Source organism: Phocoena sinus, chromosome 16, assembly GCF_008692025.1.
Source record: "Phocoena sinus isolate mPhoSin1 chromosome 16, mPhoSin1.pri, whole genome shotgun sequence".
NCBI lineage: Eukaryota > Metazoa > Chordata > Mammalia > Artiodactyla > Phocoenidae > Phocoena > Phocoena sinus.
Window position 1 is genome coordinate 5,953,408 of NC_045778.1, and position 14,441 is coordinate 5,967,848.

The following is a 14,441-nucleotide window of genomic DNA, read 5'->3' on the forward strand; positions in this document are numbered from 1 at the left end:
CCGATGGCCCCAAATGCACATGGTCTCAGGGCCACGTGGACCCACCGAACAGTTGCGATACGTGGGCTTGCCCAGCCATCCACCACTCCAGTGAGAAAGAGGCCTGCAAGCACCAGAGAATGACCCATGCAGGGATGCTGTTTACTTGTGGTCCAAATCTGGAGCGTTGAATTCTGCGAACTGTGGCTTTTATGGCAGTGGTGAGCATGTTCACATCACACCACTAACAGTGGAAAGGCTGGGGGAGGGAGTTGTTTTTTGTTTTTAAAGATAATGAGAAAAGTCTCTAATATTTTAGCGAGAATGTATCCTTGTGGCCGGTGTAGATTTTTAGCCAAGTGATACTGTATGTAATCAGGAAAAGGCAAACATGTATATTATCTACATCCCCTTCTAACTGCGTGAGATAACGTGAAACTGCAGGAAGTATCAAGCGAAAAGAATAAAAGCGGTCTATTCAACCCCTGACATGCCCCCCCTGCCTCTTCTAGAAACACCCTTTGGCTGATAAGAGTGGACAGACTGGGAGACACCTTCGCGGCCCGGCACCTTGTCATGCTGGGCCAGGCTGTTTCCTAAGTCACGAGGCACCTTTGTGTCTGTGTCGAATCAGCTGCTGTTTACATCAGGCAAGTGAAGCGGCTCCAGCAGAAGTCTCAGGCTGGCTTCGGCGGCCTGGATTTTGCCCAGTTTGTGTGCGTCTGTTACACATCACCTATGTGCAAAGCCACATGGAAGGCAAGGTGACCTCAGGGAGGTCCCAACTGAGTTGGCTCGAGAAGAGTGATGGAGACAGTAAGACTTGATTCTTTGGGAGAATTCTGAGGTGTAGCTATGACCTGTGATTAAGGAGAACAGTGTCTGGTGGCGATTCCTGCCCAGATCTCCCACGTACAGTAGGGCAGGGCCATGGTCCTGGTCCACGGCACCCCCAGAGACATTTATTTCACACCCTGCACAACAGTCCACGACAACCGTGCCCTGCCTGGCCCCAGGACAGAGGAGGGGTCTTCAGGACACCCTTGAAGCCAGAAACAGTGGGCCCGACTCTCAGGGTACACGCTGCAGCTACGTTTTAAGCCATACACACTTCAGGCTACGTATGGAAACTTGTGGGTTAGCTGGATATACCTTAGAGGTAGGGAATCCCATCCAGCACTGGGAGCTGAGGTCCCCTGCAGACCAGAGAGCGTGGGCTTCTGAGCTGAGGACTGGTCACTCAGGATAAACTGAGGCATGTCTGCTTCCTCCGGGGCAGCCTTCCTTAGGTACAGGCTCACCAAGCCACAGGCCCCCAGAGAGCTCTGTGCTAGCTTCGGGCGCTCAGGGGCTTCTTCCCAGCAAGGGCAGGGGAAGCTGCAGACTTGCCTCTCCTGGAGACATGCAGGCCCTGGAGCAGATAATAGTCAGCCACGCCTGGGATCTTTACAACTCGGAGAAGAAATGGGTCGAGCAGGACCAGGCAGCTGCCAGGAGGAATGACCACCACCTGTAAAACTCTTTACAATGCGTGCGCTTCACCATTTCCAAAACACTCTCGGAGCCAAGATCTCCGTCGAGAGAAGACCCGTTCTCGCTGTACACTGTTTCTGATGTTCAAAACCCAACCTCCAAAAATGTGAAGACGAAACAAAAGGAATCACCAGAAATAAAGGAGGCACTGGTCACCCTCCAACATTTCACATCAGACCCACATCAGCTGTGACACCGGCGGTGACAAAGGCCCAGCCAGACAAATGCTCTGACACCCGCATTGATCCAATTCTTTCACCATCAAAGGGGAATGCAGTTAGACCAGGAGGAGGAGAAAAAACAGAAAGAACCAGAGCAGCTAGGAGAGACTAGTGGTGTTTCCCTGGCGCTGAGTCATGCTTTTACAGTGGCCCGGACCAGCGGCCTTGACTGGTGACAAATAATGAAAATCTCACCATCGTTCTTTCTGGCGTCCTCACCTGTGAATACATGCAAGAACGGGTCTGTTTGTGTATATACGCATCTGTGGGATCCGTTAGAACTCACAAAAGTATTTAAGCACTTAGATTGGGAATTAGAATCAACAATCACAAGTTAGAAGGTTAGTTTTGTAGACGGTCATTTCAAACTGTCAACGGAAAAACGTTCTCTGTATGCCTGCGACAGCGGAAGGTACATGTGTGTTGAGGGGCGCTGGGACAGGAAGGGATCCTGACTCGGACATGAAGCCCGAAGCCCAGGGCCATGTTGGGGGTGGTCCTCTCGCTCTGCTCTCCCCTCCATCCCGGCTGGCTCCTCCCCACATCTTTCTGGTTCCTGATCGCTCAGGCTTTCTCTCTCATTTCCAGGCCTCCTTGTGGAAATCCAGCTTCTTGGCCTGTGCGCTCAGATACTTCACGGTGGAGACAATGCTGTCCCAGTTCCAGGCCACCAAAAACAACCTCCCTGGGAACCCAGCTCTCCCCCTGTGCCCAGGGGGCCCGGGCCGTAGTTCCTCATGTTGGGAGGCCTTCTTTCATTAGCACCCACTGCCCCGAGCTTGGAGAGACAGCAGAGGGCAGGAAGTGCCTGCTGCCAGGGGGCTCCCAGTCTAGGGGGCAGAGAACCGAGAAGAAATCAGGAATCACGCCTGTCAGCCAGGGAAGAGTGCCCGGTGCTAACTGCCCCGAAGAGAACCAGACAGGCAGGAGAGGGTGCCAGGCAGTCAAGGAGGGCCTCTCTGAGGAGGTGACCTTTAAGCCTGGATGGGGAAGGAGCTGGCTCTGCAAGGTCTGGGGAGCAGCAATCCAGAGGGAAGGCGGCTGGTCAAAGGCCTCGGGGCAGAAGTGGGCCCAGAGTGTATGAGAAAGAGCCAGGGTGTGGGAAGCTAGTAGGGGCCGGTAGGACTCTCAGTACATGTATGCTCTGACAAGTCTCGGACCCCAGTCGTTAGCAGGTTTACGAAGGACAGTGAGGGTTTGGTTCACGGGGTGAGATGTCACTGTGACTGCTGTGCGGAGGTGTCCTCGGGGCAGCCCACACGTGGGCAGGAAGCCTGGGTGGGAGGCGCCTTCTGGGGTCCCAGCGAGGGACAGGGCTCTGGCAGGGTCACGGCAGCGGTGCCGCAGGGGCTCTACCGTGACCTTGGCTTTGGCAATGCCCCGCTGGGTTTGCTGTGCGCCACACTAGGGCCCCTCATCGCCTGATGTGGGTGGTGCCTCCACACATGACTTCCTCGTGGGTGACCCTGACACAGAGATGATGCACCAGAGGGGGACACCGGCCCTGAGACCCGGCTGACCTGGCTTCAGGGCCCGTCTTAGCCACTTTCCGGCTCAGTCATCTGGGTCAAGGGGCCAAACTTCCCAGACCCTCAGTTTCCACATGTGTAAAATGAGGATAATCGTTGCCTGACAACGTCGGGCCTGAACTAATATATGAAATCACCCACACAGAGCCTGGCACATGGTAGGTAATCAAACTCGTCTCAGTGGTAGTGGTAACAGTAGTAGAAATAAAATAATATTCATTCAACAAATATTTATCAAGGGTCTCTTACGTGCCAAGTTCAAGGTGCCTGGGATACGTCAGTGAACAAAATAAACCGACATCCCTGCCCTATGGGGCTTATATTCTAGAAAGGAAGACACACAAAGGAGTAACCTTTTTTTTTTTTTTAAAGTAAATAAAATCATTTGTTAATACGTGATAACTGCCATGGAGAGAAATGGAGCAGAATAAAGGAAATGGGGGTTCAGGGGTCGGGCTGGGATGGAACATGGCTCTAAGCAGGCGATCAGAGCGGGCTTGTTGGTAAAGGTGGAACAAAGACTTAAGGAGACAACAAGTGAGCCGTGTGGACCTCGGGGGGACCTCGAGGCTGTGCCTGGCCACAGGGCAGCCGTGTACAGCCCCGGTCAGGAGAGCGTCCAGAGTGTCTGAGGACCAGCCAGGAGGCAGCTGGGGGCTAGAGGGGAGGGCGGGCGAGGGCTAGGAGTGGAAAGTAGGTGATGCGGGCATGGTGACTGGATCCAGCTGGTCAAGGGCCTCGTGGACTCTTATAAAGACTGAGGCTTTTCCTCTGAGGGAGATGGGACGTGGATAAGGTCCCACTCACGTCTACGCAGGTCACTCCAGCCATGGAGTTGAGACAAGGCTGCAGGGGTGAAGCTGGAAGGCCGGTTAAGAGGCTGCTGAGTAACTCAGGGGAGGGGCAAGGAGGCCGGGCCAGGTGACAGTCGTGGCAGTGGTAGCAAAATTAGCAAAGCAACTTCATCCTAGTTATCCGACATTAATTCAAAGATACACCAAGCCATTGAAGAGCCCTCAGTCACTTCTGTTTTTAAATGGAGTGGCCTCGCTTTTTTTTTTTTTTTTTTGGTGGCACCACGAGACGGGTGGGATCTCAGTTCCTCGACCAGGGATTGAACCTGGGCCCTGGGCGGTGAAAGTGTGGAGTCCTAACCCCTGGAAAGCCAGGGAATTCCCAGAATGGCCTCCCTTTAAATGGCACGGTCATTTCTTGCCTTCCTGGCCCTGCGTCCTCCCCATTCCCCAGTCCCACCTGCCAGCGGCCCATCCAGCTGATCCTGGCTCCGTCTCCTGGTGTCTCATCCCAGCTCTCTCCCACGGCCTGGCGGTTCCAGGGACAGAACATGCCTCCTGCTGGACTTGGTCCAGTGGTACCAACACTGGGTCCCATCCACGTGGGCCGACCTCACCAGGACTGGCCCGACGGGTGGGCAGCCCTGCTGACCGAAGACCAGCAGATGGGTTGAGGTGAGACTGGGAAGAAAGGAAGAGACCCATCCGCTAAGAGGGAAGTAAGAGAAGAGCAAGATGCTTTTCCATGTGGATACCCAGAGGGTGCGATTCTAGAACGATCTCTAGAATGATGAACACTGCCAGTCACTGAGTGCCCATCTTATGCTATCACTGGGCAGGCACTTTTGCATCCTCTGATCTCACCACAATTTTAAGATGTGGGATTGCCCCCGAATTATGAATGAAGAGGTTGACCTCAGACAGCTTTAGAAAAAGGTCAAGATAATACATCTAGCCACGCAGAGAGATTCCATCCCAGGCCTGTTCCTGCAAAGCCTAAATCCTCTTCCTTCGTGACTGTCCCTGTCTCTTGGACAGGTAGGAATGTGTCAGAGGGTCTTTGCTCCCTTTCCCAAAAGAGAATCCATGGGAGGAAGCTTGTCCCAGGCCTGGCTTGGACCACAGACACTATCAACAACCCCCATGCGTTCATTTGTCCTGGTTTCTGTGTTTGTGTTCACGGGCTTTTGAGTCTTTTTTCAGGCATGTCTGTCTTTCCTGTTTCCCTAAGCTTCTCAGCTCCTCAGGGGAGGGACTGAACCATATATTTCTTGTTTCCGGTTCCACAGCTCTGCGCTCCGCACTCTGTATCCAGGGAGCGCTCGGTGGATGTTACTGATGGGCTGGCTCAGGCCCCGTCTGCCCACATGAGCCATTTTGAGCAGCTTTGACTGGAATACGAACAGAGCCAGTTAAAGCCGAAGAAGCGGTATGGTCGATCCTCTCCTCCCTCCCCACCCGCGTTCCAAGTGCAGCCGGGAGAAGCTGGTCCACCTCCTATCAGATCTGTCCTTCGTGAAGGAAGACAAGGCTGCAAAGGCCCCAGGTTCTCCCGGAAAGGCAGCCAGAGCTCTCCCTGCCACTGGAACTTGTCAGACGAATCCTGATTCTCCCAAGTGACCGGCTCGAGGCTTGCAATGGCCATTTTCCCACCATTCCCTCCATCTCCGCCTGACTAATAGCCCTGCACACCTGCTCCTTGCCCGGCAGAAAGGAACAAATGCGACCTGGTTCTCTGTGCCCCTTCTCTGTCCTCCTGGGAAGTGACAGGGAGAAAGGTGATTCTTAAAAATTTTTAAAAAGTCTGTGATTACCTAAGAATTTACTCACTTAGTCCATAAACAGATACTTGAACAAAGTAGTGAGTTCATCAAGAAAGTAAATTGGCTACAAAACAGGTCAAGATATGTTCAGCTTTTTAAATCCTGAAACCCTACCTTTTAGGCATCAATATTAAAAGGAAGGAGAAAATAAAATACACAAACACATTTGCTTGTGAACACATTACTTAATGTGTTCTCTGATTCAAACCGGTCATATTGGTTAGCTCTTGGAAGAGGAACGGGTGTCCGGGGGACAGGAGTGGGAGGGAGACTTTTCACAATAAAGTCTTTGGAATATTTTAAACCTTGCTAACAGCACTTACATAGCTTATTTAAGAAGTAAAGAGATACGATTTTTTTCAAAGCAAGAATGGGGACAGCAAAGCAACAGAGACATGAAATCACCCAAGCTCTAGACCACACCAACAAATGGTTTCCCTATAACACAGGCCATCACAATGACCCCATCATACTCAGATTTTGGGAAAGGGGGCATGTTAAAATAACTTCTTCTACAGGGATCAACTGTTTAAGAGATGCTGGGTGCCTTTATCGTGTTCCGTCAAGCACAGACCAGAATGACTGCATGGTTAATCTTAGGAAGGAAAAGTGGTGAAGAAGCGGTGCATGGGTTGACCCCAACTGTGCTTGTGACGTCACAGAATTCAGCAAAAACAGAGAGGAAGGAGAAACAACAATCGCTCCGCGACTGGCATCCCCCCAAGTCAACCGTGAATGGCTCCATCCTAGACCCAGCCGGCTCAGTCCTCCATCGATTTGGGCCTTGGTATGAAAGGCAGGAAGAAAATTTAAAAACAAGGAAGAAAAGAAAAAGATCAAGGTGAGAGTCAAGAGCAAGCAGTCAAGGGCATCACGTAAAAGGTGTGGACATAGCAGTGGGGATGGAGAGGGCCTGCTCTCACCTCCACCTGTCCAACCCAGCCTGAAGTCAAAGGGAGGTTGTGAAAGCCTGCGGGCCGATTCCTCAGCCTCCTAAGAAGAGCCTCTCCTGCAGCAAAGGTCAGATGCCACGGCTGGTTCCCAGCCATCCTTGGGGGCTCTATGTACTTCCAGCTGTGAGGCAGCTGCTTCCATCCCCACGTGAGGGCGTGTGACCTGTGGAGAGGGAAAAAGAACTCTGTGTGGCGGGGGGAATATCCCCCTCAACGAAAGTCTCCTCTTCCTTTTCTCTAGGAACTGTCAGCTTCAAGGTGACATCACTCATGAGCTGCTTTCCATTTACAGATAAAAAGAGAGAGGAGAGAGAGGGAGAGACACAAGCACAGATGTGAATTACTGGGTACTGCTGAGTGGCTCCCCTACTGAGCCTGTTGCTATGGCAACACACTCCGGTTATGGACCACTTTGGATGGGGGGGGTGATGGGGATGCAAAGAATTGCAGGGAAGCATCACGATAACAGCAGTGTGAGTTTGGGCCTAGGCTTTCTGTATTTCTGAAGTATTCTTAGTATAGATGCATTTTTTGTTTTAACCCCTGCATATTCAGCTGTCGTGAAGCATCTCCAAAACTCTCACACTTTGCAAAATGGAAGGCATTTGCCCCATCTTCTTTTCTATGCTCATACCTTTCCATCATTCAGAGTGCCTCTCTAGGCCTGTTTTCCCTAAGTTAAAGCAGGAGGGTGTTGGATGTCTCCCCTAAACACACTTTATTACACCTGCCTCTTCAAGATTGCTATATTGAACCTTGCATCTATAATACGGATTTACTAGGTCCATCCTATTTATACATTGAGCATCACCCTTGTTCTGTGCCTTCTTCCCACAGTGACTATTCCAGGGTGGAGAAAACTGTGAGAAGACCAAGCTCTGGTCAATTCTATTGTGGGAGCAGTGGTTGAGGAAGGCAACTTCATTGCCATCACAGATCTTAGACGGGAAGGGGCCTAAGTAAGAGTCTGGTTATCCAGTCTATTAAGTGGTGGTCCAATCTCTTCCTGAATACCTCTAGGGACAGTTACCTCACCGCCTCCAGACAAGGCCTATTCAATTACTTAGCAATTTTCTTCTGAAAAATGCTCAGAGTACTGGTTTTCTCATGGGCAGGACTGTCTTCTCACACCATCAGGCCCTTCTACGACATGGTAAACCCCTCATGAGTGCAAGGCACCCTGAATTTTATTGAATTCTCACATGGATTCCATGAGGAAGGCATTATTATCCCCACTTTACAGATGAGAAAAGCGAGGTTCAGAGAGGTACCTGCCCAAAGCCACTTGCCGAGCAAGCAGTAGAGCTGAGATTGGACCCCCATTGTGTCTGACTTGCTGTCTCCTAGACGTGCTGATAAGAATGATGATGATGAAGCCAGTTTGGACCAGCTGGAGGGGGATGGAGAGGCTGGATCCTGACTCTGTCTGCAGCCACTGACCTGCTCTCAGAGCCGCAGTCTAAGTGGTATGGGTTGGAGTTCGATGTCACCGAGCCCATGATTGCTGCGGCAAGTACATTCATTCTCACCACCTCCCTCTTCCTAAACAGAGGGACAGCAGGGCTGGGCAGGAGGGATGCCTGGCAGGAGCCAGAGGTCATCCACCCAGTCCTGGGTTTATGGTCCTACTTGGGGTGGTGGGGGGACGCTTAAATACATTATTCCCTGAGGTTACTGCCGGGTCACAATATCATAACTACCATTTATGGAGTGTTTATATACACCAGGCCCCATCTGAGATGCCTTTATAATCGTGATTTCATATAACTGGCTCAAAAAGTTCAAGTGATGTGCCCAAGTTCCCCTAGCGAGTAAGTGGCAGGACATCAACCTTGGTCCAGCTGGTTTCAAACCCCTGCTCTTTCCAACACAGTTCACCAAGCCCCCGAGTCATCCGTTCAGTCGACAAAAGATTTATTGAGTACCTACCAAGGCAGGCACTAGTCCTGGAGGCGCTCAGGATACATCAGTAAATAAAATCAAGATCCTGGACCTCGTGGGAGGTGAGGGGGCGTGCTATGGAAAAAAGAAATCCCAAAGAACACAAATAAAAACCAGAGCGGGAGAAGAAGGACCAGGGATGCTGGGGCAAGGCAGGGTGGCGCTGGTGACGCAGGTGAGCTCAGCAGAGGTCAGGGTGGGCCCACCGGGCGGGGGCGGGGATCAGAGCCAGTGCTCAGTGAGGGACTCAGCCAGAGCCCCGGGGGGTTGGGGGGGAGAGTTCCAGACAGAAAGACTGCATAGGGCAGAGGCCCTACAGGGGGGCTGTTTCTGGCTTGTTGGAGGAACAGCAAGGAGGCTGGGGGCGGGGCGCTAAAGTGGAGTGAGTGAGTTCAGAGACGCGGTTTGGGAGAGAACGGAGGCGGGTGTGATGATTTCAGTTCCTCCCTGAATGAGCCGGAAGCCTCTGCAGGGTTCTGAGCAGGTGTCGCTGCACCCGCCTTCTATTGTCCAAGGGGCGCTCCGGCTGGCATGTTGCGGGTAGAGTGTAGGGGTCCAGGAGAATCCATGGTGAGATGGTGTTGGCTCAGGGTGACAACAGGGGTGGCCAGACCCTGGATGTTTTTCCAGGAAATACATTTTCAGGGGTCTTCTGACCGTTCGAGTGCAGGGTATCGAGGAAAGGGAGACGTCAAGGATGGCTCCGAGGTCTGGGACCTGAACTGCTAGAAGAGTCCCTCCCCCCAGCCTCCCGCCCAGCTGAGATGTGTCAGGTTCGGGCGCAGGGGGGCTTGGCTGGAGGGGGCGATGAGCTGGGTTTCAGACATGTTGAGTTTGGGACGTCTGTTAGCCTCGCAGAGATGCCAAGAAGGCCTTTGGAGGTATTTTGAATGTGGGAAGTATTTTAGAACATCTATAAATAGGTATGTCTTTTAAGATTTCAGGTATAAGCTTCAGTCATCAGGGGAACAAAAACAGGTAACAAACTTCTTGTTTCCCATAAGATACCATATGGCTGAAGTGCCATAGTAGTCGATACAATAGAAATTCCGGACCTGGGTGGGCAGGAAAAGAGGAGGGAAGTAACCCAGAACATGAGAGGAAGCTGGCCTGGGGTGAGTAACTTTTGTTCCAGATGATCACGAGCTGAATGCTTTGAGAAACCTATGTCTGAGGACGCCAGTGAATTGGAAACAAGTACTCTACCTGAAGGGAGAGTCCAAACCTTGTGTACAGATCTGGAAATAAAAAGCATGATTCACTTCACGGCGGGTTAACAAAAGTTCTTGGGAACTAACACTTAACCAGAAGTTCACCAGAGGGCCCAAAGGTGAATTATTGTTCCTTCTTCCCCTGAATTCAGCAGGAAGGAACAGCAGAATTGTTCTTCTGTCTGCTGCCACTGCAAAGTTACTATCGTGTTACCAAATTTCTTTGGCCACGTACTACAGGTCTTAGAAAAAGGACAGGGCTGTCAGGCAATGATTGAAGCTCCCATTTTAGATAAGTCACTGCCTTTCCTCCTGGAACCTGAGCTGCTCTGTGTGCCTTTTGATATTTCTACTTTGTGACGCATGGAAATGAACCTCATCAATTCAGATCTTAGGAATCACCAGCCATGGCTGTGAAGTTTGGCGTAGAAAATAATCAGGGAGACGTTGAGAAGAAGCCACACCGTCCCAATCTGAGCAAAGTTCAGGGATTTCATATAAAATGCCCAGGTGAGTCCTTCTTGGCAAGGCAAAGCTGAGATTTTCACATGACAAGGAAGATTTTCAGTCTTGTTGGAGAAAACCGGGTGCCTTGTCATGGAACCCATGCAGACACCTCGACGGTCTCATCTGTTTCTCTGCCTTGGGCTTTGGATTCTGTACATAAAACCTCTCATCGTTATCACCAACAGAGTTTATGATTAGTGCTGGGATCTCTGTGCGTTGAATTAAACAAAGGCCGTCCGGGCCCTTGTGGGCACTGGCAGTCTTTTTTGGATGGAGAGTGCAAGGAAGCACCTCTATTACATCATTTTGGCCCTTTCACACATCATCCCAGTAGCTTCACTGTGCTTCCGGGTGACAGCCCCCATCATCGGAAGCCAGCTTAGAACAGGGAAGTGGGTTTGCAGGCTCCTAAAGAACCACGGGTACTACCTACAGAGGGTGATGGGCATCTGACCACACACACACACACACACACACACCATTCCACTTGAGTATCAAATGTCTACCGGCATTACCCCCATTACTGCTGTAGCTGGAAACCAATCAAAACCATTCCATTTGATAAAATTAGCTATATGCTTCATATACTACAATGATAACTATCCATTTGTATCTGTTTCCTCACCACACTGTGAGTCCCTTAATGACAAGGATGGGGGCCTTTCAACCTTATATCCACAGCCGGAAGCCCTCAGCCCAGTACACAGTGAGTGCCTGATAAATACTGATTGACCAAATGTGGAAACTGAGGCATGGGTCTTGTCCTCAGGGCCATCTTGAGACCCAAGCCTGGACACAAGCTCAGGATTTCCATTCGCAGACTCACGCTTTTGCCAGAGGGTTGATGAAAGCTTGAGCTCCAAGCTATTCATGATCCACAAAGAATTTTTTCTAAGAAGGGACCAAGGAGCCGTGTGCCTTTTTACCCTGGACCCAGGCTTTCATGCCTCTGCCCAATGGATGCGGCCCCTCCACCACGGAGAGTGCAACATCCCTGTGGTCTGTTCAGAGCATCACAGCCATGGTTGCTCTGCCACCCCCAACCCCCCAAGCTGCAGGAGAAACGTCAGACAGGAGGGGAGATGCTGCCACACTGCCGACTGCGTTCTGCTTATCCTGCCGAGGGTCATGCTTTGAAAATATCTCTAATTTTGTTTTCATAGCTTGTTAACCTTTTCCTTCCCAAAACAACGCCGGTGTTTTGGGAAGGAAAACACCTTCGTGTATTGAGGACGGGTCTGAGTTGGATGCACAAAAGCATTTTTCCCTTAATCTCATTACAAGGGCTCCTCACTCTTGAATTCTTCCCAGGGCTCACTTGCTGTGAAGTGATTTCCTCTTGGAATCGTTTTTTCTCTTTGTGAAGCTGGGAGAGCCAGTATGTTTGGTTTTGTAGGGAAACAGGGAGAGATAGCAAAGACAAAGGCGAAGAAAGCAAAACCCAGTGATACAGTGACGCCTTGGGGAGTTCTAGTATAAAACGGACCCATCCTAAAATTTCTGCCCCTTCGAGCAGCCATACCCAAATTCTAATTTGCGTGAGGGTGCCACGCTGAGGTCATTCTTCTCACCGTCGTCTCTCATCTACCTGAAGTTTATAAAATGTGTGACCAGAAGGGCCAGTGCTTTCACAGCAGGCATTTCTCATGTGTTCAGAGTATCTTGTTTCATCCTTTCGGCCCCCGGAACGCTGTACACCTGCCTGCGTGGCCACCGTGACTTGGTTCCCACAGGCGTGTGACATTCCCAGCCTGTTCCTTCGAAGCATGGTGGACAAATTCACCTTGATTGTCTACTCTAATGTTTTAACGTTCATCGTCAAGTCCTGAAGGAATTTTTTTTTTTTTTTTAGGAATTTTAAGTTTAACCGGTGTTTTGTTCATTTTTCCGTCCTTCACCAAAGTATTCCTTTCCCCTTGGAACGGTTTCTTAAATTGCATCTGCAAACACAAAACTGAAACGAGGGGCAGAGGGTTCTGGAAGATGCATCGTGGAGCTGGGGGAAACTGACAAAGAACCTCACCGACCAGACCAATCGGCCGTGGCCTGAACCATTCGAGTGACCGAGGAAAAGGGCCAGGCACGTTTTGCCTATTGTATATTGTACGAACTATTGTGTATTGTATGAATTGTATATTGTATGTAGATTGCATACACACTATTGCATAGAACGGGAAACATGCCTTTACCTTTTTCAGGACCACGTTTTACTTTACACATGAAACAGAGAACGGTGCACCCTACCCTTCGAGAGGCAGTATGAGCCAGTGGTTAGGGCAGGTGTTTGCAGCAGCCTTTCTGGGACCAAGCCCCGGCCCTTTCTCTCGTTGGCAAGTTACTTCCTCTCAGCTATGAGATGTGTGTGGGGTACCAGATAGCATCCTTTCTTCCCCCGTTAAGCATTAATTTGGACGTGAACTGAGAGACAGGAAATATGCGGTACAGTCCCCGCTCTTCGCAAGCACAGAATCCAGTGAAACTTACAAATAGAAAAGGATATAAGCAAATTCTTGACAGCATCTCCCATGTACTCACACGTTCTCTCCCGCTATTTCTTTATTCTATTTTCATGTAAAAACGCGTGTGGGTGAGGGAAGGATTCTGGTAGGCGTCCGGTCCTGGTCCCTCAGCACTTATCAATCACCGTTCATCTTGGCGGCTCACAGCCCCCATGCCCGTGTGCTGAAGAGGAATGACTCATTCGAACTCAAACAGCAGTGCTGACAGTTAATTGAATTCCAGGGCTAAAGTTCCTTCCTACCTACGGCAACTCTCCACAGCTCAGAGCTCCAGATTGCTCGAAGCGAGGCTGCAGTGTTTATGAGAGAGAGGGTGCCTTTTCCCAAGTGATTGAAAGGTCATGTTTATGGGTAAGATTCCATTTCTCTTCGACTTCCAGGCTTAGAACTTATGCAAACTTGGTCCAGGAGAAAATGGACCAGACAGTAATCAGAGCCGAAGATTGCTGTTAGCATCTTCCTACAAGGCAGAGGGCAATGGCAGACCAGCTTCTTTGTACTCCCGACCTAAACGCTGTAATTGGCAAGCAGCTGGTCCCTCCTTTGATAATCCTTTATCTTCTCCGCAATGACCAGGGGTGGTCGCTGTTTGGTGGCTGCCTCGCTGCTGTATAGAAGGAGGGAAATTAACGCATGCGCAGAGAATTTCATTGAGGAAAGATTTATTTCTAGAGTCCTTTCACAACGTGTGTCCATTTCAAGAGGAAAGTGAGGATGCCAAGTGAGGAAGATGATTGTTTCCATTGGGGGCATCAAGTATCGGGCGGCTGGGTTGGTCGGCCTGACGGACGCTGGGTTGTCATGGATTAAAGTGGAAGCAAGCGCTGATCCATGCAGGGAGCAGACGATTCATTCACGTGGTTGAGCAGACTGTCGTCGTGATCACGTGCACACAAAAGCAAACACACTTTTTGGGAGATCCCAAGTTAGGCTGTGGAGTCTGGGAAAGCCATCCCCAGCGTGAGCCCTGGCCCCTCCAGAAGCTCCGTTTACGGTGATGGTTTCTCACGGTGGGTCACTGACACTTTCTCTCTAGTTCCCGGTTATATTCAGGATTTAACTAAGACAAGATGACAACACAGGTGAACTCCTCCGGTTCTTCCCCTCTTGAATTGTTCTTTGTTCTCAGCCAGGCCCAGGTCACAGTACACAGCCTGCACGGGCCTGTCTGTGCAGGACCCAGCCGAGGTTGTAAACATCAGGCGGCAGAAAGAGGCTTTAGGCCTGGGGTAGTGAGTGGGCAGCCCAGCCCTGCAAGTCCCACGCCCTTGCAGAAACGACTTTGGGGTCCCTCTCAGTTCTTAGTGCAGCCAACTCACTTTCTGACTGTGGCCCTAACGATCAGAGAAGTGTCTACACTGGCAGAAAGCTTGGTGATCTACACCTTCAACCACCTCTGGTTACAGAAGAAAAATCTGACTCCCACGTAGT